At 42.9% G+C, this 25,045-nt stretch overlaps 1 protein-coding gene across 12 annotated transcripts in view; it reads left to right on the top strand.

Moving 5' to 3' along the window:
• RAI2 (retinoic acid induced 2) overlaps window positions 1-25,045 on the top strand; it is a 388,421-nt gene that overhangs the window by 66,702 nt on the left and 296,674 nt on the right. The gene's annotated exons all lie outside the window — the stretch shown is intronic.

Consider the following 25,045-nt stretch of genomic DNA (forward strand, 5'->3'; position numbering starts at 1 on the left):
ATGGTCAGTTCAAACTTGATGCACTGTAAGTGTAAAGTTCATAATGGATTTTTAAAAAGATTTATTTAGGGGATCCCTGGGTGGCGCAGCGGTTTAGCGCCAGCCTTTGGCCCAGGGTGTGATCCTGGAGACTCGGGATCGAATCCCACGTCGGGCTCCCGGTGCATGGAACCTGCTTCTCCCTCTGCCTCTCTCTCTCTCTCTATCATAAATAAATAAAAATTAAAAAAAAAGATTTATTTATTTATTCATGATAGATATATAGAGAGAAAAGAGAGAGGCAGAGACATAGGAGGAGGGAGAAGCAGGCTCCATGCCAGGACTCCAGGATCGCGCCCTGGGCCAAAGACAGGCGCCAAACCGCTGAGCCACCCAGGGATCCCCCATAATGGATTTTGAAGAAATAGTATGAAATAAAAGGTCATATATCCAAAATTTGTTTATATTGATTTCTGTTGATGATATTTTGGATACATTAGATTGAATAAAATACGAAAATGAATTTTACTGGTTTCTTTTGTCCTTTTTTAATTGTAGTGACAAGGAAATTTAAAATTACATGTGTGGTTTGTATTTGTGGCTCAAACTGTATTTCATTGGACAGCCCTAATATATGTGGTAGCAGGGATATGTACTTGAACTCATGCAGGGGCCCTGATCACAGAGCCCCCGGGGAATTTCATCACCCATTGAGGCTCTTCCTCAAACCTCTGCTGTCTGACTGGGTAACTCGTGTCAAGAGGTTCCAACTAGGCAGATGTATGTCAGAGCTCACAGGCAGGGATGGAACCTGGCATTATGGCAGTGGGGGAAGGTGCCGGAAAGTGACAGGTGAAGAAGTACAGTGGAGATCCTTTTTGAGCTAGCACCTCTGAGCAACTTTCTTATATTTGGAGAATGCCCCACAGTGGGGGAAAGATTCTGATTTTCCCAACCTTCTTTGCAGGTAGAGATCAGAGCTCAGCTAATCGAGCACACAGAAGTTAGCGTTTGACACAGAAGTAGCCATTGTTACTGTTTGGAATCCATGAGGCTGCGGGTGGCAGCACCAGCTTCCAGTGAGAAGCAGAGGTTCAGCATTAATGAGCGGGGGGTACCACCTATTGTGATGATTCCCAGGATGTGGCAAGTGTGTGTCTATACCAGACCAGTTCTTGAAGTTTGTAGGGCATTATTCTTCACTGCATAGTCTTAAACTGGTTTTCTGGACTTTCAGAGATTCTCTATATTCTTCAATTTTTTTTTTCTAGCTAAAATGCATCCTATCATCTGCAACTAAAATCCTGACTGCCATACAGGGTTTTCTAAACTTGCTATATAGTAGTCCCCAAATACCCAGTGTTTCAAGCAGGCATGGACACTTGCTTTTGAAGACCCATTTTGTGTTCAGCACCGTGATAACAGAGGGATTCAGAAAAATATGAGCCTTGGTTGCCTTATTCTACTAACTCACAGAGATGTGTGGCAATTAGCATCCGGGAGCCACTGTCTTCCCCAGGGCAGAGGAGAATAGATGGTGATTCTTCTCTTACTTAGAGCTACATTTATCTCCTGTCCGTCAAAGCTGTGGATGATCTTAAGGTCAGCCAAAAGGATATTAGCAAGGCACCAACAGTTACCTTGAGTTATTTCTTGCATTCAACATGTATTTATAAAGCTCCCAGTATGTTCCCAGCATGCATTTTGGCATGGTGATATAACAGTGAATAAAACAGATGCAAAGCCCTCCCTTCATAGCTTATTCTAGTGACTATTCTCAGGAGTGTTAAATTCTACCAATAGCAAATGCTTATTAGATTTTCAGCAGTATATGCATTCATTTAGTACTATTGTATCTTTGATATTGTACTAACTGGATAAAATATGACACTCTTTTTGTTATCTTTCTTAGTTAAGAAAACAGCTTCAAAGAATGCTAGAGCTTGAAGTGTTCTTAAAGATAACTAAGGCATGCAAAGGTGAACTAACTTTCCTAAAGACACAAAGCAAGAATAAGACTTCAGCCTTCTTCATCTATTTCCACAATAGCACTACATTGACTGTGACTGGCTGTTTTTTTTAAAAAAGCAAAAGCCAAAATGTGTTTTTTGAGTGTACCCTTATGCAAAGTGGTAGGAATGTATATTGGTGCAAAATTTTTGTAAAAACAATTGGAAGCATTAAGAGCTCTAGAAGTAAACATTCACGTTGATATAGTACTTCAGCTTTTAGGGCGTTCGTTATTCTAAGAAAAAATTTGGAAAATTGTAAAAGATTTATATGCAAGGAATACTAACTTAATCAAAGATATGTTTTTAAAGACTATTTGGTGATTGGGAAAATACAATATTTAGTGACAAGATAAGGATACACAAGTTCATATACTGGAAGGTCTCATTTTCCTGAAAGACCTGCACACAAGAAAATATAGCAAAGCAGCAGTTATATCTGCGTGATGGGATTGCATGAAATATTTGTTCCTTTTTATATGCTTGTATTTTCTACAATGGACATGTGTTACTTTTATAATCAGAAAAAAGCCTAACAATTCTTTTGTCTGATTTTTTTTTTACCTCTAAGGCATTTTGATAAATGCTGGGGAGGTATTCAGATATTTATGTGTGCTTTAGTCTTGGAAAAAATCATACTGTTTCAAACAAGGGTCCAAATGTTCAGAAGCCTTGCAGCCATTGTGACTGTGTGGAGGGTACATTTGGAAATGCCTTCCCTCATGGTCCTGCTCCCCACTCTGCATCTTTATCTCGCTCCACTGGAGCACTACCCTTCTCCCCATGGGCATCCCATGGACATGGGTCCCTCGTCTGCATCCTGCTCATAGATTGCTGCTTTGTGGCTTCTATTCCTTTGTTCCCTTCCTCTCCATCAGCTCCTCCTTCATTGTGTTCCTTTCAATTCTTCTTATAGAAGCAGAAGCCCATGCTGCTGGTTTTCAGCATTTCTCCCCACTCAGTTTCAGCAGCAGAGTCTGTCGGGGGCTTCATCTCCTCTTACCTGCTGTGTCTTGCTTTAAGTACTGCCTTTGGAATTAGACGCTTACCATGAAGATGAAAGAAAAGAAGCCGCCTATTAAATATATCACCTTTGGACTTTCCAGAGATCCCAACTTTGCCAAACACCGCGGGAGCCCATGACCCCCCCCCCCCCCCGCAATGGCAACACTTCCTGAAATGCATGCTGTCTTCCAAAGCAACTAAAGAACACAAACCCCCCTGCTTTCCCCCAAGCAAGGCTATTGTTTTTATGTTCCAGGTTGCTACCACGTGAGAATGCTGTGGTGTGAGAAAATATCAGCACTGAAAATGCACGTTGCACTTGCTCTCCGTCAATGCTGAAAGGGCCATTAATCATTCTCCATCCTCCCATCTTTCCCCTGTCTTTATTACATAGAAGCTGTTCTTGTCATTTCTGAGGAGTATCTGTGGGTGGTGGCTAACCTTTGGCCTTGTCCATGTGGTTTGACAGGATTGCTCTAGAGTCTCCTAGCATCAGCCTGGAGAGTTCAAGGGCATCAGAGGAGGCCCCATTGGCAAGGTGCAGCCAAGCAGAAGGAAGCAAAGATGTCGGTACGGGAGCAGCCTGATGCTCGCTCTCATAGGCCTGGTGGTGATACATTCTTCCTTCTTTGAGGAGTGAAGCTCTGAAAGGATTTGCTTGTTTTGTCCCTGGCCCAGCTGAGTGAAGAATGCTGCCTGGGCAACATTCATCAGAAAACCTCTGCTCACAGGGATACATCAAGTATCATTTTTTTTTTAAATGGGTACTACTTCTCTTGATGCAACTGTAGTTCAAGCCCAGGAGGGACATTGTGTTATATCTGTTGGAGTTCAGTGCTGGAGACAGAAACCCCTTTAGGTATTAAAATGGAAAGGTCTTGAATTCAGAGAATCAAGGTGCTTACCGTATTGTTGGAAGGGCTGGGCAGACAGGAATGATTGCCCAGAACATCACAGAACTGACCAACTCAAAGAAATCCTACCTCTGTTACAATTCGCAAGGTGGGCAACCAGAGGCTGCCACTGGAATATACCATCTGTGGACCAGGGAGTCACCATTGGTATATCTTTTAACATCCCAGAGGGGCAAATTAAGCATTGGGAATATACTTCACAAATACTCCACATCTCTGCTCAAGGCAGAAAAGCAGCAAGAAGATGGTCTTTGCCTTACGTATGCCTCCACACTGGTGAATGCTCTTCATGTACAGAAGCCTAGCTGCAAGGGAGTCTGAGGAATATAGTATTTAGTTTTCCAGATTTATTAATACAGGAAGACACAATGGAAGGACGTAGGACTGGATGCTGAGTACCAATAGACCATATCTAACACACACACCTTATAAAATGGCACTGGCCTTAGAGCAGGCACGGGGCCCAGCTGGGGGTGGCTAATTTCAGCAGGGTCTGAGGCAAAAAAATGGGTAGAACACAAAGTATGGTAGAGTCTCTTCAGAGAAGAGATTGTTCATCACAGAATTATCCATGCTCTGATTTTTAGCAACATGCAGAAGATAAGGAGACTGTACCCCAGCTGGGGAAGTGGGTTGGCTTTTGATATATGGGGATTGCTGATATTCATTGTTAAATGCACACAACATAATTATCTGGGATTTCAATTAGATGAGAGGTGGAGTGAATCAGAAACAAAGGTATAATCCTTGGAGAGAGCTGATGGGGGGGGCGGTCAGGTCTCTGGCAGCTAACTTCTCTGGCATGAAAAGAACTGTGGAATGGAGTTTAGGCAAAGGTATGGCAGGAATCCCTAAGTCCTGACAAGACCCAAACAGAACGAGGCGGGATTGGATGGACTTTTTTGGGCCCAAGGAAGCAGATGAAGGACTGTGAGAGATTAGTTTATTAGCCCCAATTCTGTATCCCATCCTGTATCCATGCCCTCTGACTTCTTAACTTTGCATCTTCTCTTATAAAAGGCAAAATGGACTTCCCTACCCCTTGATTTGGGTTTGGCCTTGAGACTTACTTTAAACAATGAATGGGAGAAAAAGTATCACAAGTCCAATTTTGAGCCAAAGCCTTAAAAGTCCTCACCTGTTTCTGTTTTCCCTCATGCTTTTGCCATCTTTGTGAGAAGAGCTTCCCCTGGGTAGCACTGCTCAGTCAGCCTAGGTCCAAGAATTAACCCGGGTGAAAGGGACTAGGGCCCAACCCATTGTAAGGAACCACTCCCAGCTGGGTCCTATACAGCTTGAAAGAGGGTCTCCTAGCTGACTTCAAGCTAATATATCTGAGCTCCAGGCAACCTAATGATGTGTGGGAAATAAATGTTTATTATGAACCCTGAAATTTTTGTGATTGATAGCTGACTGATATACATACAGGGACTGTCACTGAATACCCAGGGTGTTATTGTTTCAGGTGTTTCAATAAAGAGTATCAAGAGAACATCTGCAAATTCCAGACTGGTGTCTGCAAGTTCTGAGGATGATGGAATAACCTACTGCATCTTGGTGACTTTTGGAGATAGCTGGGACAGAGCCCTAATGGGGCAGTGACTGACACCAGCTCATAGCTTATCTTTTCCAGGTGGCTTCCCTAAGTGGCCAAGCCCACAGAGACCTTTTCTTCTCTACTCTCTGCACTTATTGCCTGTATTTCTCCTTTTTCTCTGATCATATGCCATCACATTTAAAGTGGCCTAGTTCCAGATCTTTCCAGATAAATGGATCCACCTCCGTGTATTTTTATCTAACCACATATCTGTGTTTTGTCCACGTGGTTATAGTGAAGGATTTGGTCAAGCATCTGGTTGAGATCCACATGTGTTGTGTTAAAAGCCGTGGTTTTTGAGGTCCAGTCACTTCTGGACCATCTTCAGGAGGTTTGTCCATTTCCACGTGCAAGTAAGAGGGTTGAGGGAGTGAGAGACTCTAGGCAGGCTGATGCCACCATGACTGGCTGTGAATCATAAAGGACTTTAGAATGCTGGGAGAAGAAGCTCAGCAGGAGCTGTGTAGGGGGGAAGGGAAGGCTAGAGGAGGCAGAGGGCTGGGCTGGAATGAAAGCACAGTACTGGGTAAAGAAGGTGCTGAGAAGGAAGCCACTGGAAGGCATTGCTAAGGACCAGGAGTGGACAGGGCATGGGGTAGAGATGGGAGGCTGTGGCGGAAGGAGCAGAGTGAATGCTGAGGAGATTCACTTTCAAGACAGGGTGAAAGCTAGACGGTGGCGTAGAAGCAGGCAGGGTAAGTGTTGGGCAAGTGAAGTTGGAGGACCATGATTGTGTTATATAAACTTACCTCGTTTTCCACGTGAAGAGATGTCTCAGCACCACACTGCAGGAAGCTTGGATCTAAATCGGTGGTCTTCCAAATCTTTTTTGCTTGTGTATTTCCTAGAAGGATTTTGAAAAACTGCATACTCTTTTACACTTTTAAAGTTGGTATGTAAAATCCTTCATAAGTTTAAATATTGTCATTCCAAAGGATGTAATTGCCAGTGTATTATAAATATTGATATTTAAAAATAAAACTCTTATATGGCACCTACTAGAATAGAAATAGCATTCTTTTTTTTTTTTTTTTTTTTAGAAATAGCATTCTTATATGACAGCCACCATCATCCATTTTAAACATATAAGACAAGCTCTTTAGCTGTCAGGAATTTTACATCATTTCTTTTACTCTTGGAAATTATATTTCCATCCTACTTCTCCTACAGAGTTTTATCCTGATGTAATGTATTTTTATGCTTGATGGTCTTTTATTGATCACTCTTATCAAATATCTCAGCAACAAAGTATGTATACAAATTTAAAATTTGTCTTCTATTACCGTAAATAATAGTAACTATATTAAATATAAGAAGTAACATTTTATTAGAAAAGCATTTCTTGGGCAGCCCGGGTGGCTCAGCGGTTTAGAGGTGCCTTCAGCCCAGGGCCTGATCCTGGAGACTCGGGATCGAGTCCCACGTCGGGCTCCCTGCACGGAGCCTGCTTCTCCCTCTGCCTGTGTCTCTGCCTCTCTCTCTCTCTCTCTCTCTCTGTGTCTCTCATGAATAAATAAATAAAATCTTAAAAAAAAAAAAAGAAAAAAAAAAAAGAAAGAAAAGCATCTCTCAATAGGTGGATGCAGTAGGGAAGGTGGGTTATGATACCTCCATTAAAAAAACTTGGCCAGCACTGGTATCCTGAATTGTTCCTTCCCTTAGCATCTTGGAGATTTTCACATCCTAGGGCAACGTGCCCTGGTAGGGTTTGGAGTCTTGGGTACCCAGACTTCTATGTGCCATGTGTACTAAGATGTAATGATGGTGGCTGATATCATGGTAAATTGGAGATGCTCTTTGCTTATTTCCTGGGTATCCAGAAGCCCCCAGATTTTTGTGTAACTCCAGGGCAGGATAGGGACCCCTATAATGTCAAAGATTAGACTTCCTACAACCATGACAGAATGGGTACTTAGAGCCTGATTTATTTTGATTCAAAGAATACAAGGAAATGAGGCATTTTTGGTATAGTTGAATTCCTGACACTAAGATTCATGCCTGCTATGTGGGCAGAGGGGAAAGAGAGCATTGGATTGGGTGATCATCAAGGGTGAGGTCAGCTGCCTGTTTTCACCATCTCTCAGCAACTGGGTGACCTAGGGGAGCTGGTCCTCTGCATCTCATTGTCCATGTGTACAGTGGGGTTGAAATCTGTCCTGTGTATCCCCCTGTGTTATTGTGAGGCTCATGTGAGATCAAATGATGCTTGTGACATCATTTTGTAAAGTGTCAAGAACTCTTTCTTATTTTTATTTGTAAACTTTTTCTTTGGAAATAATTCTAGATTCACAGCAAGTTGCAAATACATGTACCAGAAGATCCTATGCATCCTACACTCTGCCTCCATCATCCATGCTCAACTACAGCACAAGAGCAAAACCAGAGCTTATCCAGATATTGCAGGTTAAACTTCTGTGTGTGTGTTTGTGTGTGTAGCTTTGTGTAACTACCATCACAATAATGATACCGAACTCTTCATCTCTAGGCTCCCTCGTGTTACCTCTTTATAGCCACAAGCCCTTCCCTCACAATCCCTAACCTCTGGCAACCACTCTGTTCTTTATCTCTGTAGTTTTCTTATTTGGAGAGTGTTAGATACATCAAACCACGGTATGTAGTCTTTTGAGATTGCCTTTTTCACTTCATGTAATTCTCTTGAGGTCCATCTAAGTTGTTAACTGTATCAACAGTTCATTCCTCTTTACTGCTGAGCAGTATTCTATGGGTACAATATGAATTTGAGCTGCTGTGAACATTTGTGTACAGGTTTTTAAGTAAACATGAGCTTCCATTTCTTTGGGATATGGGTAATTATGGGTTGTATGGTAAATGCCTATCTGTATTTATAAGAAATTGCCAAACTGTTTTCCATTTTCCATTTCTACCAGTAATGTATGAGTGCTCAATTTTCTCTGTATCCTCATTAGTGTTTAATGTTTTCACTATTTTTTATTTTCGATACTCTGATAGATGTGGAATGATACCTCATTGTGGTTTTAATTTACATTTCTCTAGCAGCTAATGATGTTGAACATCCTTACATGTGTATATGTGTCACATGTAAACCCTCTTTGGTGAAATGTCTGATCATGTCTTTTGTCCATTTTCTAATTGGGTTGTTTGTTTTTTTAATGTTGAGTTGTGGAAGTTCTTTATATATTCTAGATATAAATCTTTCGTTGGATCTGTGGTTTGCAAATATTTTTTCCAGTGTGTAATTTGTCTTTTTATCCTTTTTTAAAAAGATAGATTTATTTTACAGAGAGAGAGAGAGAGAGAGAGAGAATGTGAACATGAGTGGGGAGAGGGGTAAAGGGAGAGAACTTCAAGCAGATTCTTTGGTGAGCATGGAGCCCAACGTGGGGCTCCATCCCACAACCCATGAGATCATGACATGAGCCGAAACCCAGAGCTGGACACTTAACCAACTGAACCGCCCAGGTGCCCCCTTTTTTATCTTTTTGGTAGGCTTTCACAGAGCAAAAGTTTTTGCAGAAGTTTTTAATTTTATGAGGTCCAGTTTATATATTTTTTGTTTTATGGGTTGTGCTTTTGTTGCCAAGTGTGCAGATCTTTGCCTCAGCCTGGATCCCAAAGATTTTCTTCTAATTTTTTTTTCCTGAAAGTTTTATAGCTTTATTTTTTACATTTAAGCCCATGATCCATTTTGAGTTAAATTTTGTCTATGATGTGAAACTTAGGTTGAGGTTCAGTTTTTTCCTGCCTATGGATATCTTATTTCTCTAACATGATGTGTTGAAAAGTCTATCTTTCTCCATTGAATTGCTTTTGCACCTTTGTCAGAAGTCATTTGGCACATTTGTGTGACTCTATTTCTGGGTTTTCTTTTTTGTTCTATTGATCTATGTGTCTCTCCCTCTGCCAGTGTCATGCTGTCTTGATTACTATAGCCATATAGGAAGTCTTAATATCAGGTACAATGATTCCTCCCATTTTATTCTTTTTAAAAATTGTTTTAGCTATTCCAGGTCCTTTGCCTTTTCATATAAATTTGTATGATAGTCTTATTTATGTCTACAAAAAAAAACCTTGCTGGGATTTTGATTGTAATTGCACTAAGACCATAAATTTATGTTTGGGGGGAATTTATATCTTTACTATGTTTAGTATTCACATCTGAGCATGATGTATCTCCATTTATTCAGGTGTTTTTTGATTTTTTTTCATCAGCATTTTGTAATTTTCAGGATACAGATTCTGAACATGTTTTGCAAAGATTGTACTTAAGTATTTCATTTTCTTTGTAGAGAGTGTAAATGGTATTGTGTTTTAAATTTTGGTTTCTGTGTGTTTATTGTTAGTTTATATAAGTGGTATGATTATTTTTGTGTGTTTATCCTGTATGTGCAACCTTGTTGAATTCACTTATTAATTCTAGAGGGGTTTTTTGTAGACTTCCTTGGAATTTTCTTTTTATACAATCATGTCATCTGCAAACTGGTGCTGGTTTTCTCTCTTTTTTCCAAGCTGTATGTATCTTATTTCCTTTTCTTATCTTATTGTGCTTAGTGGGACTCCCGGTACTATGTTGAATACGAATGGGCATCCTTGTCTTGTTCCTGATCTTCAAGGGAAAGCATTTCACCATTAAGGATTATGTTAGTTGCAAGATTTTTGTAAATGTTCTTGATCAGGTTGATGACCTTTTCTTCTAGTCCTAGTTTTTTTGAGCCTAAAAAAATTATGAGGGATCCCTGAGTGGCTCAATTGTTAAGTGCTATTCACAATCCTGCTATTGGCTCAGGATGTGATGCCAGGGTCCTGGGATTGAGTCCTGCATCAGGCTAGGGGAGCCTGCTTCTCCCTCTGCCTGTGTCTCTACCTCTGTCTCTGTGTCTATCATGAACAAATAAATAAAATTAAAAAAAAACCATGAACGTGAGTTTTCAAGAACTTTTAAAATGTTGGTTATTTTCTTTCAGTATTTTAAAATACTACTTATAGAGGCCACTTCTAGGTAAACATGGCTGAGCAATGCAATGTAGAAAGACTCACAGTGACCCCCCTGGCTGAATACAGACAGACCCATCAGGTGACCCACCTCAAAATATCTGTAGGCCCTAACTGACCAATGGGCTACTTACAACCAGGCACAGTTACCAAAAAACGGGGAATATTCCATATGTCTCCATACTGTCTCATCCTCCCCTTTTAAAAACAGCCCCCACCCACTGCCTCACTGTAGATGCTGCTCCTCTGCTGTCCTGCCCGCCGCTTCCTCAAGCTGTGTTCAGGAAACTTCTATGCCTTCTGTTCTGCCTCAGCTGAATCCTTTCACCTCCTGCACCTGCGCCTGCACCACTGGCTTCTACCTGCTTATTGCCCCACATTTGGGGGGCCCCATCTGATCGGACAGATACCCCATTTAGATACCACAATACTTAATTGACACTTTGTCTCTGTATGAAGTTCTAATATGAGGATACATCATTCTCCCTGTCAACTCTATCTGTCCTGGGTGGGTAGGAGGACCCAGCTGAGGGTAGGACTTTTTTTGTTGGGTGGGACTGAGGAAAATGGAGAGAAGAGATCTTGGGGCCCTGCTGGGGGTGGGGGAGGCTATTACCAAGTCATCCAACCACAAACTATGGTGCTGAGAAGGTTCATAACAAATTACCACAAATTTAGGGCTTACAACAACAAAACTTTATTCTCTTGCAACTCTTGATGTCAGAAATCTAAAATCAAGGTGTTAGCAGGGTTGTGTTCCTTCTAGAGGATTTAGAGGAGAATCTATTTCCCTACCTTTTCCATCTTCTAGAATCTGCCTACATTTCTCCATCTTTGAAGCACATCACTCCACCCTCTCATTCCATTACTACATCTCCTTCTTTCTCTTGGACATTAACTCTACTGCCTCCTTCCTTAAGGACCCATGTGATTACATTGGGCTCACCTGGATAATATAGGCTACTCTCCTTAAGATCCTTCACTTAGGGTGGCTCAGTTGGTTAAGCCTATGACCTCACCTCAGGTCATGATTTTGGAGTTGTTGGATAGAGCCCTGCATCAGGATTCCCACTCAGCAGGGAGTGTGCTGGAGATTCTCTCTTTCTCTCTCTCCCTCTACCCCCCCCTTCTGCCCCTACCCCCCACTCATGCACACTCTCTCTCTCTCAAATAAAAAAATAAATCTTTTTTAAAAAGATCCTTAATCACATCTTCAAAGTTCCTTTTGCCATGTAAAATAACATGGTCACAGGTCCAGGGATTGGAATGTGGACAGCCTAACACAGAGGGTGACTGTGGACATGATGATGATGAAGTGTTCTAAAGAGAGGCATATGGATTAAACAGACTGTGGTTTGAGTTCCCCACCCAGTTTTATAAGCTGTGTGACGTCCAGTGAATGTCTTAATCTGGGTAAACCTTTCTTCATCTGCAAAACTATAACCTCTGCTGCGGTAGAGATGACAGCTGCCCATCAAAAATTTATATAGCCCTTCCAGAATATGCAGTTGTGAGTAGGAAGCAACTTCCCAGTCAAGGACTACATTTCTTGGTACCAGTTGCATCTAGGTGAGACCCATGCAACTACCAGTGGAACGTGAGTGGAAGTACTGTGTGTCACTTCCTGGCTGGGGTACCTGTGAAGAAGAGGTGTCTTCTCCATGCTCTCCTCTCTCACCTGCTGGCTCCATGTTGATTCCCAGGTGACCTTGGAAGCCTAGTTGGGAAGATGGTAAAGCTCCCAGTAGCCTGGGTCCCTCAGTAGCTGCATGGAACAGAGTCTCTCCTCCTGTAACTGCCAAGATAGACAACTGTCTGGGACTGTAATGCAGGCCAGGAATAAATGATGTTAAGCTACTGAAATTTTAGGTTTGTTCATTACAACAGCTAGCATTGTCTTCAGCAATACGTCTACTTTGCAGCCTACTATTATCCCCTGGGACTGTAAATTGAAAAAATGTGTGTAAAGGCCATGTTAAGGGACTAAGGGACTCGGAGACTGGAAAGTCATGAACTTTTCTGCCTAGAGCAGTGGTTCTCAACTGGAGCATGCATCAGAATCCTGAAGGTTGGGGATCCCTGGGTGGCTCAGCGGATTAGCGCCTGCCTTTGGCCCAGGGCGCAATGCTGCAGTCCTGGGATCGAGTCCCTCATCGGGCTCCCTGCATGGAGCCTGCTTCTTCCTCTGCCTGTGTCTCTGCCTCTCTCTCTCTCTGGGTCTATCATGAATGAATAAATAAATCTTAAAAAAAAAAAAAAAAGAATCCTGAGGGTCTTATTAAAATACAGATGCAAGGCCCTACCTCAAGAGGGCCCTGGTTTGAGGGTGGGCCTCCTGACACCCTGAACCTCTCCTGAGGTTTCTCTCTCTTGCCTTTTCTGCTTGGATGTGACCTCCCTGAGGGCAGGCACTGAGTCCGACTTGTTGGACGCTCCATCCCAGAAGTAGCATAGCATGTGACAAATACTAGTCCCCCCACCAGTATCGGAGGAAGGAAAAAGGAACAAGGTCGCAGCCTTCATTCAGCTCCAAGGGCTGAGTTAGAATCAGTAGGCTTCAGTTAAAGGGTTTGATGATTTCCTCATTCCTAAATAGCTTTGATTGGGGTTCTTTGTTCCTTCCTGATCCCCTCAAAGCGAGGAGAAGGCGCAGCAGTAAAAGCCTGTGCTGTTGTCTGCCAAGCAGATTTTCACTTTTCACTTTAGCTGGTATCTCTTTGGAAGGGCTCCTGGGGTTGATGAAATAGTTTGTGTCCCAGAAAGTATATCTGTTCTCCTATCAGGCAAAATTTATTTTGCCTTTGCATTTTGGGGGTTTAATCTCTGAATGAATGTATTCACTTGATCGTGCCCGAGGATTTCATCTCAGAGGGCTGCTGTCCATTTGAGAAAGTGCATGGACTATATTTGTGCTCAGCGGGACTTCCCCGCACCGGCTTCACAGCAATCAGCAATCACTTCTCTGGGGCTGGCCCCATGTGGAGGCTGAGGAGGGAGTGCTCCCCTGGTGCGAGGGGAGTTCCTGGGGGGGAAGGTGAAGCTGAGGCTTTAGGAGCAGCCATTAAAAAGCAAATGCTATCTGGAAAAGGGGGAGAGGGGTGGAAAGAGACAATTCTGTGCACTTGGCAATTTTGCCTGTGGCAGCCTCTGAATTGGATCTCTCTTTGAAGGAAGGAGTTTGGCATTAGCAATTCCGAAGGAGAGTCCCGATTCTAGCAGCTGAAAGCTGCCTGGGGGCCCGGAGGGTGGCAGCCCGGGGCAGGAGCACCCTTTCATCTAGACTGGTGGCCAGGGCCCCGGTGTGGAGATGCCAGAGGCCCCGAGGAGGCTGGGGGCTGCTGCTTTGGGGTTAGTCTGCCCCTGCACACAGGGCCTCCCCGAATTCTGACAATTCTGACGAGATGGGGCAGCCTTCCCCAGATCACCACCCACATGGGTCGCCTGTAGAGGCCTGAGCTATATCCGATTTCAATTTCTTGGGTTAATTTATACTCCACTATAAACAAACTCTTGTAAAAGCTAAGAGCCGGCAAGGATAAAGGAGCTGTTTTTCCATTACAGTCTCTTTCTTCTGATTGGTAGTGAAGTGAATTTTTCAATAACAGAGACTCGAGATTTTGCCCTCAGGGCATCTGGAAGGTGGGTACCAGGGAGGAGGTGACGGGCAAGTCAGCGAGAGCCCCTCGATGCTTGGCTCTGTTTTGGGGGCCTTCACTCATACCGAAGCAGGGGAAGGGGAAAGTCATGCCTCCCCCCCCACCTGGAGTTTAACCATAACTCACAGCGTGGTGCAATGTGGGAAAATGTAAACACGGCTCTGTGGCCAGCCCAGGCCTCTCCAACTCCAGCTAATTGCTGCTTGAATCTCCTCTGTCAGCCTGTGTTTCAGCATCAAGCTATTTTCTCACTGAGGTTTTTTATTTTACTTTGGGTTTTCGAGGAGATGTGGTGTTTTATGTGGTGATTATCTGAGAGCTCGATTTCCCCCCATTTCAAATTGTAGCTAATGTGGCGCATTTGGGATCCTGTACAATTTTTACCCATTAATCTCATCTCACCTGCTAAAAGAAGCTTGATCCCTGATCATCTCCACCCCTCCGTGTTTTATTTTCACACTTGTATTCTAAAACTTTTAGAATTGCTTTTCCTGCTCCGGGTTTTGACTACAGGCCTGCCAATGACTGGGTTCATTTGTAGGTTCATTTCTTTATGTCACCGTCTAGTGTCCGCTGAGGTCTTGGAATTGGAAGGGCTTTTCTTCTCAAAATCTTCTAATGAGTTGCCTGGGTTTTAATTTCAGGCTCTTCTTTCCAGACATGGTAGTAAAATGAGAGGTTATTGAATCAGCCCTCATGATTTTTAATTTGTATGCATATAAATTCTGTGTTTATATGATTGCTGAGAAATTACCTTTAAACTTTCTCTTTTAGTCTCTAGTTAAATGTACTTTATAAATGGTTGCTATGAATTTGGCAGCTTTAAAAAATTCAAGTTTGAGCTGAGATTATTTGTCAGCTTTATTGAGGTGTAATTGACAAAATTGTATCATATTTAAAGTGTAAATCGGGATGATTTGATATATGCATACATTGTGAAATGGTCCCCCCTCATTTAGTTAATTACTACATCTATCACCTCACATATTTATCTCTTTAAATGTTTTTGTGTGTGTGTGAGAGAGAACATTTGAATTCTAATTTCAATCATGCAGTACAGTGTTATCAACTATAATCACCATGCTGTATATTAGCTCCTCAGACCTTGTTCATTTTTATAGCTGAAAGTTCGTATCCTTTTACCACCCTCTCCCTATTTCTCCCACCCCCAGCTCGTGGCAACCACTTGTGTACTGTTTTGTGAATTTGACTTTTTTTTTTATTCTGCATGTAAGTGATACCATGCAATATTTATTTGTCTTTCTCTAATTCCACTTAGCAAAATGTCCTCAAGGTCCATCCATGTTGTCACAAAAAGGCAGGATTTCCTTCTTTTTCATGGCTGACTAATATTCTAATCGTATGTGTATTATATGTACATTATAAACATTATGTATATAATATATATACATATGTATAATATACATACCACATCTATTTTTCTTTGTTCTGATGACTTCCTTTATTTAGCACCTCCAATGTGCAAAGGAAAACTAGGTGTTATGAAGTTTCAGAGATGAATAAACACAAGCTTAGGAAGCTCACAATATAGTGATTATGTGACTCTAATAATAACTAATAACAACATCTAATATTCCTGAACATGAAAAATGCCAATATAGTAAAAATCATTGAATTGTGCACCTAAAAATATGTGCCAGGCATTTCGCATACATTGCTTATCTATTTTTTATCTATTTATTCATCTCTTTTAAAGAAATCTAGATATAATCACATGCAACATTATATTAGATTCACATGTACACTATAATGATTTGACATTTGTATATTTTGTGAATGATCATCACAATAAATTTGGTTCATATCCATCACCATGCATAGTTACAAAATTTCTTCTTTTTTCCTTGTGATGAAAACGTCAAGGTCTAATCTCTCAGCAACTTTCAAATATGCAATGCAGTATTATTAACTATAGTTCCCATGTGCTATATTTCATCCCCAGGGCTTATTTATTGTATAGCTGAGATGCCACATCTTTTTTATCCATTTTTATCTGTTGACAAACTCTTGGGAGGCTGAGATTTTTTAAAATTTTAGACTTTATGTTGGTAGCAAATTATCACAGGGTTAGTTTCCTATGGGGGCACTGGATGTACATTATAGTTCATACAAAATCTAGGAAGAAGATGGAAAAGTTGAGGGCAGTGTCTATTCTGCCTCTGGCTCATTATTCCCACCCAACACACTCATCACCCACTTGTAGATAAAGACCCATCAGAGACTATTTGCAATCCTTTTTCTGGGTCCTTTTCACCTGTTTCTGAGTTTGCCAAACCTGAAGTTTGACACAGGTCCTGATCCTTGTTGGAGTTTCCCTCCAGATTGTTACCCCTCATATCATCTGTCACAGTAGGAAACTGAGCCTAGGTCTGGTTCTTTGTGTCAGGCCTGCACCAGTCTCTTGGCTAGTGCCTCACTTAATGCGGGACAGGGGCATAGCTTTTTTCCCAAAAGAATAAGCTGCCAGGACAATTTTAGGTCATAAGGGCCGAGGCTACTAGAAGGCAGACCCATATTCAAGAGGCCAAGACTCAAGGGACTAACAGGATAACCCATTTAGGGGCCAAAACAGTCAGGGAGAGGGCCTGGGCTGTGTCTGCTTGAAAGAGAAGGACTCAGATCTGGGAGGTACCTGACTCCAATGTAAGTAAGACTTCAGGGCAAGTGTGTACTTTAAAAAAATAAATAAAATATTTAAAAGGGCACCTGGGTGGCTCAGTTGGTGGAGTTGATCTTGGAGTTGTGAGTTCAAGCCCCACATTGGGTGTGGAGCCTACTTCAAAAAATAAATAAGATGATTTTTTTTTAAAAGAAGACTTCAGGGCAAATGTGAAAGAACTATGACACTTGATGATGGAGATAAACTGGGATGGGCAGGATATTTTTATGCAATAACTGCACCCAGCTAGGAATTTTGAAAAGAGTATCGATACATATTTTAAAAGCATGTTAATTTTAGGCTGGCTGAAATATTTCATTAGAAAAGCATGTTCTGTGACCTTGTTACTCAAAGAAGGTTCATGAGAAATATAAGCCTCCCCTGGGAGCTTGTTAGAAAATGCAGTCTCAGTCCCTGCCCTAGCCCTACTGAATCTGATTCTGCATTGTAATAAATCTCCCAGGTGATTTATATACACATTAAAGTTTGGGTGTTAGCTCTCCCTCTCCTGATTCCTCTCCTCCACCCCCTGCCTCTTCCCTTCCTTTCTCCCCTCCTCTGTCCTCCTCTCTCTTTTTTTGCATTTGAAAAACTTTTAATTTGGAAATAATTACAGATTTATAGGAATTTGCAAAGGTGGTATAGAATGGTCCCATTAGACTCTTCGCTCAGTTTCCCCCAATGGTTACATCGTATGTAACTGTAGTACTGCATCACTTCTTTATAAGACTGCAAAAACTATTATGTTTACTTGCTGAGAGGTAGTACAGCAGGTGGTGCTTCATTGGGTTGTGGGCCACTTTCATGTCTTGTTCGACCTGGTAGGATTCTGTAGCTAAAGGAGATGGTGCTGCCAGTTTCAAGGGGAGACAGCATTGCTAACAGGGTAATGGGTGCTGGTGTTGTGTAGTCGTCCCTTTGTGGGTCCTATCATAGGTCTTCAAATGGTCAGTGCCAAGAGCAGGGTAATGGGCCTGGACATAGGGAATGGGCTGAGGCCTGACACCAGAGCTGGAGTGACAGGAAGGCCAAGCCAAGTCATTGAACCCTAGATAAGCATAAATGAGGAACCTTAAGTTGGAATGTGAGAGAAGCAAGGTCTTTGGGACAAAATCTGAAATCAGCATTGACGTGGATGGAGATGGGAGAGAAGGAATTAACAGGGCCATCCCAGTAAATTTGAGTATACAGTTTTTGGTTTTAGGTGGATTCTCCTTTGAAGGCTCTGAATGATATCCGGTGGCCTTACAGGTGTAGAACTCCGAACTTGGGGATCCCTGGGTGGCGCAGCGGTTTGGCGCCTGCCTTTGGCCCAGGGCGCGATCCTGGAGACCCGGGATCGAATCCCACATCGGGCTCCCGGTGCATGGAGCCTGCTTCTCCCTCTGCCTGTGTCTCTGCCTCTCTCTCTCTCTCTCTGTGACTATCATAAATAAATAAAAATTAAAAATATATTTAAAAAAAAAAAAAAAAGAACTCCGAACTTGACTTTGTCATTCAATTAAAAGGTGAGTTTGGGATGCGAGAATCTGAATGTGATGGGTCAGAGTTGATGGCAGCTTGAAAAACCAGGAGAGGAGTGAGCTCAACAGAATCAGGTAGAAACAGATGCGTGTAAACGAGGCTACACAGCATTGAGGACAAGGCGAGGGAGGTTGGGCCAAAAACCTGACTCAATTCAGCGTGAGCAGGGCCAAAGGCAGAAAGAAAGGCTGCTTGAGTCTGGTTCCAGGACACCCAGGAGCAGAGGCAGCTGGAGGAAGCAGAGTTACATGGAGCCCAGAACCAAATGGACAAGAGCAGAATTCCTGCACCACCTTGCATCAGAGGCCCTGCACCCACAGTGTTAGGGATTGCCAAATTCCTGGGAGGGAATGACGAGCCCAGGGGTGCTGAACGTAGAAAGCTAGTTAAGCTCTGGGGATGACAGCGGTGTCACTCATGGTCACTTTGTGTCTCCTCTGATTCTGAATGCCACGTAGCTTATTGCCTTGCTACTCAAAGTATAGTGGGGGGAAGGCAGCACCAGCACCCCTCGCAGCTTGGGGGAAATGCAGGATCTCAGGTTCCACTCAGACCAGGTACAGCAGGATCTGTGTTTTAACAGAAGCCCCCAGCTGCAGTTACTCCGATGCACTTCAAAGTTAGGGAAGTGCTAGCTTATTGTTTAGCACATGGGCATCCTAGAGATCTGAATTTGCAATCCTGTCTCTCAACAATTGTCTATTTGTGGAACCCTCGGTCTGGTTCCTGGCTCTTGAGAGTGAATTATAGGGCAGTGGTTATTTTTCTTTTTAAGATTTTATTTATTTATTTGAGAGAGCACGAGAGAGCAAGAAAAAGCATGAGTGGAGGAGGGGAGAGGCAGAAGGAGAGGGAGAAACAGGCTCCCCACTGAGCAGGAAGCCCAGCCTGGGGCTCAATCCCAGGACCCTGAGATCATGACCTGAGCTGAAGGCAGACGCTTAATTGAGCCATCCAGGCACTCAGGACTGTGGTTCTCAACCTTTGCTGCCCATTAGAGTAACTTGAAGAATTTCTTAAAATACAGATGCCTTCGCTCTACCTTGGGCCTTTTGAATTTGATTGAGGGGCTGGGATGAAATTCTGATTCACTTGGTCTGGGGTGGGGCCCAGGCATCAAGAGTTCTGAAAGGGGATGTCTGGGTGGCTCAGCAATTGAGCCTCTGCCTTTGGCTCAGGGCTTGATCCTGGGTCTGGGGATCAAGTCCCCCACAGAGAGCCTACTTCTCCCTTTGCCTATGTCTCTGCCTCTCCCTCTCATGAATAAATAAATAAATAAACATAAAAAAAGAGTTCTAAAAACTTCTCACATAATTCTAGTATGTAGCCTACTGGAGACCTGGGAACTGGGGGAAGAGGGAAGAGAAGGTAGCAGAGGGCTCTCTGTGTGAAAGGGAGAAATGAAGGTTCCTGAGGCCTCAGAGTGGCCGGCAGTTAAAGGATCCTGCAGCTCAGGGGTTCTGTGAAGAAGGGTCAGTCTTCAAAAGTGAATACACTGCAACAACCCACTGACCGAGGCTCTTGGGCCATTGTTGTCCCTAAATGGCAGGTCTTGGATTTTGGCCACGTTGGCTGGGTATGGGCCATGAGGTTCCAGAAAGCCTTTTCTCTGACAGAAGGGGGACCTGATCAGAACCAGTCGGAAGCCTGCCATTACTACTGTCACAAAACATTGGGGGATGGTTCAGAGGGGAGGCAGTGAAATGAATTGGGAGGCTCATGGCTGAGGTTCAGGCCAGAGATGATGGTGATTGGGCTAGGGTGGTGGCCCAGGAGATCTGGCTCATGGGAAGGTCAGGGCCTTGTCCCATCCAGGCCCTGTCTCGCCTCCTTCCTCCCCATTGTTTGGCTGGACCCCACTGGCTGGTGCAGCGCAGGAAGGCCAGGAGACAACATGAGTGCTTGGCCGTCAGTACTCTGTGGCTAAGTGGCAGGCCAGCCTTGTGGCTTGCCATCCATCCTTGACTGGATGTCTTTCATTTGTCCTTCTGTCTTATTTCCGGCTTTCAACATGCTGAATGAATCCTGCTCAGGACTTGTGTTGCCTCTGAGAACAAGAGCTGTGCCTTGCTTGTGCTTGTCCTTCTCTCAGTTTCTTTACCTCCTTCCCACATGAAATATATGTAGAGAAACTGCAAATTGTCCCCAGTAGCCATTCTCCTTTTCTTCTGTAATAAGGCAACTCTTGATTTTTAGGTAGGTACCTTTCACAACCTACCATAGAGCTAAGTGTGGCCATATCAGCAAGTTCTGGCAAATGGGATGTGAACAGAAGTGATGTGTTCCTCTTTCCAGTTGCTAGAGTGTGGGACTGGTGAGGAGACATCTTGGAGATGGGTGAGAAGGGGAGATGAAGCCTGGGTCCTGTGATGACTTCTATGTGAGTCAGAAATAAACTTCTGTGTCTTGTTTAAGCCACTGTCATTTAGGGTCTCTTTCCCATGCTGTTGAACTCATTTCTTCCCTAACAGAGTTTTAGTCATGCCATCACCCTACCTGAATGCCTGTATATTGTAGACACTTTTACATATTTCAGATCACAACACTCTGAAGCCTTGATGAATCTCAGGTGTCAACGAAAGGATCTAAGATTTCACCCATGACTGTGTGATCCCAGATCTCTGGCCTTTCTGCATTAAGCCTTACAGTAGCTGATACAAATTTAGGCATTTTGAGTTTTGTTAAGGATATACAGTTGACCTTATAAAAACATGGATTTGAATAGCATGGGCCCCCTTATATGTGGATTTTTTAATTGTATAGTACTTATTGTACTGTATTTTCTCTTCCTTTTCATTTTCAAGGGTTGACTGTAATAGTGAGAAGAAGCCAAATGGAAATTTAGGCTCTCAGAGATGAACCAGAGTAAGGAATCTCAAACTTGTAGGTGCACAGGATTCTCTTGGGGATTATTCCATGTCTACCTGAAAGTACAGGAGGAAAAACAAAAAAATGTGTGGACCCAATCTTTTCAGCCCATGGCATCAGCCCGGACAGCCCACAGCTAATTTAATAATAAAACCTTGTTTTGTTCTATTTCTATCACTTTCCAGAATATCCTGGGATGGGGTTAATTTCATTAGATTGGTGTAGAGCAGAGGCTCTCAAAGTGTAGTACCTGGGCTAGAAGCATCAGCATCACCTGGGAACTTGTTAGAACAATCTTGCCAGATTCTCAGGCCCTGCCACAGAGGTGCTGAATCAGGGACTCTGAGAGTGGGGCCCAGGGATCCTGAGGATTTCTCCACGAGATTCTAATGCAGGCTCAAGTTTGAGAACACTGGTGTGGAAGAAAAAGCCTGGAAAGAGGCAGTTATTTTATGATGGAATGAAAGCCTTCAGCTGGAAATTAAAAAATCGGCAGTCTTCACTAAATACTTTGCAGAATTAAGCACATTGATATTTTTGTTATTATATATCAGTTAAGAGCACAGACTCTAGAGCCTGATCTGTGTTTAAATCCCAGCTCTGCAATGATTAGCTTGGACACCTTCTGTTAACATGGGGACGATAACAGTATACCTACCTCGCATTGTTAAATGAGTCAACTTTTGTAAAGCACGTGGAAGGGTATCCGGTATTAAGTGTCAAAGAAGTGTTTGTTAAATAACAAGAACAGCAACAGTGTATGCAGGACTTGGTGTGCACAGTGACTGCTCAGAAAATATCTTTAGTTTAAGAAAGAAAATGGAGCAACTGGAACTAAAGGACAGTAGGAGGACCCCAGGGAATCAGTATTCTTGAAATAAGAACAGGATGGCAACTGCTTGAGACCAAGAGAAACCCCCTCCCCACTTCCCACGTGAGTCCCATCCCCACTCCAGGGTGCTGTCCTAGTGCCACCTAGAGATGTGGAAGAGCTGTCTGTCTGCTATGGTGGGATTCAGCAGGTGGTGGAAAGAGCCCCCTGGAAGGCCTGGCATCGCTGCAAAGGGTCTGTTCAGGTTCAAGAGCGGTGGGAACCTGGCCAGTGAGGCTGATGGTACCCCTGCCACTCCTCCGCAGAACGGAGTGCATCCCCCACAAGGAGGGGCTGGCGTTGTATAAAATGTGACTCTTTAACATTTCTTTACTTCTTACTTTATTATTATTTTAAATATTTTATTATATATTTTTAAAATAACCATATAGAGGTACACTTTACACACTGTAAAATTCACCCATTGTAAGTGTATGATTTAATGAGGGGATCCCTGGGTGGCGCAGCGGTTTAGCACCTGCCTTTGGCCCAGGGCGCGATCCTGGAGACCAGGGATCGAGTCCCACGTCGGGCTCCCGGTGCATGGAGCCTGCTTATGTCTCTGCCTCTCTCTCTCTCTCTCTCTCTCTCTCTCTGTGATGACTATCATAAATAAAAAAAAAAAAAAAATTAATGATATTTCCATAAATGTACCAAGTTGTACAACTATCGTCATAATCCAGTTTTAGAACATCTCTAGCACCCCCATAAGATCCTTTGTGCCCATTTATAGTTCATCTGTCTTCTCACTCCCAGCCCCAGGCAACCACTAATCTACTTTCTGTCTCTACTTTCTGGACATTTTTAAAAAAGATTTTATTTATTTATTCATAGACACAGAGAGAGAGAGAGAGAGGCAGAGACACAGGCAGAGAGAGAAGCAGGCTCCACACAGGGAGTCCGACGTGGGACTCGATCCCAGGTCTCCAGGATCACACCCCAGGTTGCAGGCAGCGCCAAACCGCTGCGCCACCGGGGCTGCCCTTTCTGGACATTTTGTATAACTGGAGTGGCCTTTTGCAACTGACTTCTTTTACTTAGCCTCATACTTTTGAGGTTTGTTCATATTGTATATTGTATCATTATTTCGTTCCCTCTTATTGCTGAATAGTGTTCTGTTGTTTGCCTGTGCCACGTTTTATCTATCCATTCACCAATTGATGGACATTTGGGTTGTTTCCACAATTTGGCCATTGTGAATAATGCCTCTATGAACGTTTGCGTGCCCACCTTTGTGTGGACATATGTTTTCATTTATCTTGAGTGAATTTCTCTAGGAGTGGAATTGTTGAGTTGTGGGGGTAAATTTAGATTTCAAGTTTAAAGAAATCGATGAACTGTTTTATAAATTGGCTCTACCATTTTACATTCTCACCAACCATGTAGTGAAGGTTTCAATTTCTCCACTCCTTATTGGTGTTTGATATTTGTCTGTGTTTTTGATTATAGCCATTTTAATAGGTATGAAATGTGTCTCATTGTGGAGTCGATTTGGATTTCCCTGGTGACTAATCATGTTGAGCATCTTTTCATGTGCCTATTGGCCATTCATATATCTTCTTTGTGAAAATGTCTATTCATATCTATAGAATTTTTGTGGTAAAGGTTTTTTTTTAATTTTTATTTATTTATGATAGTCACAGAGAGAGAGAGAGAGAGGCAGAGACACAGGCAGAGGGAGAAGCAGGCTCCATGCACCGGGAGCCCGACGTGGGATTCGATCCCGGGTCTCCAGGATCACGCCCTGGGCCAAAGGCCCGGGCCAAACCGCTGCGCCATCCAGGGATCCCGTGTGGTAAAGGTTGATATGAAGTGGCTAACACCTCACCCTGTGCCTGGGCACCCAGACAGAAAGACTCTTTCCATAGTGAGTCTGGATCCCTCATATTGGTGGTAGGCTAAGGTTTCTAGGAGACTAGTTGTTTTATCAGTCACTTAAAACCTTTTCACCTAAGGATTAGGGAGCACTTCTATAAACTGTTGAACTAGAAGAATAGTGTGTTGGTTAAAATAAATGCTTGATTTTCTTTCTGTGAATTATATTTTTCCTCTCCTTATTCTTATTTATTTTCTTAAGGCAAGTTAACGTTCTGTGGGGGGAAAAAATCAGCAAGCTTAGCCTGGATTTATTTAGTTGTTATTAAGATAACTGCATATTTTAGAAGATGGAGATTTCAATTGTTTTCTATTTATGCCTTGTTTTCCTTTATATTCTAAATGCCCACATCACCAAGTGAATTGGCAAATTCCAAGCATTTTTCATTTGTGTGAATCTGATTAACAAATGATGCCACTAAAAAGGGCCCTGCCACTTTCTTGGGTGAGGAATATAGATGGCACGTAGTGAGTAAGAATACATTGCTGACTAGCAAGTAGCATTAGATCATTAGTGGGATAGTATGTAGAGCAAATGGCATTAGGGATAATGGAGAAGGGGTGATGAATGGGAGCCAACATATCTCCTAGGGCTTTGAAGTATGGCCCTAATACACTCAATAGGAAAGGCTATATTACTGAAAAGTCCAAACCATTCCCCAGTGTTTGTGGAGAATCACTGCATAGTTTATTTCTGAGGTAGACCCCAAGGTCTGATGTCCAGGCCTTCCAGAATGGCCTGTAGCACATTCTAGAAATGTTGTTCCCAAATCTGGCTAGCTCAGAGGCTCAGAATGTGATGGGGAGGAGAAACTATGGTTCCAAGAACTATCAATACCAGGAGAATGCAGAGTACCACTATTATTTGTGTCAAAGCTACCTCTAGTAGCCAACAGTGGCCACTGGTCAGCAGGAAAATGCTAGAAAGAGCCATGGGAATAGGCTGAGAGGGGCTGGAAGATTTCTTCCTTATTCTAGTCATCTTGCCCCAAAGGTGTTGAGGGGTATCATCCAAACGGGCACAAAGGAGAGGACCCCTGCCACAAGGGATTCCTACATAACTTGGTTTATTTATTTGTAAAATGAACATAATAAT

This window comes from Canis lupus, chromosome X, assembly GCF_048164855.1.
Source record: "Canis lupus baileyi chromosome X, mCanLup2.hap1, whole genome shotgun sequence".
Taxonomy (NCBI): Eukaryota; Metazoa; Chordata; class Mammalia; order Carnivora; family Canidae; genus Canis; species Canis lupus.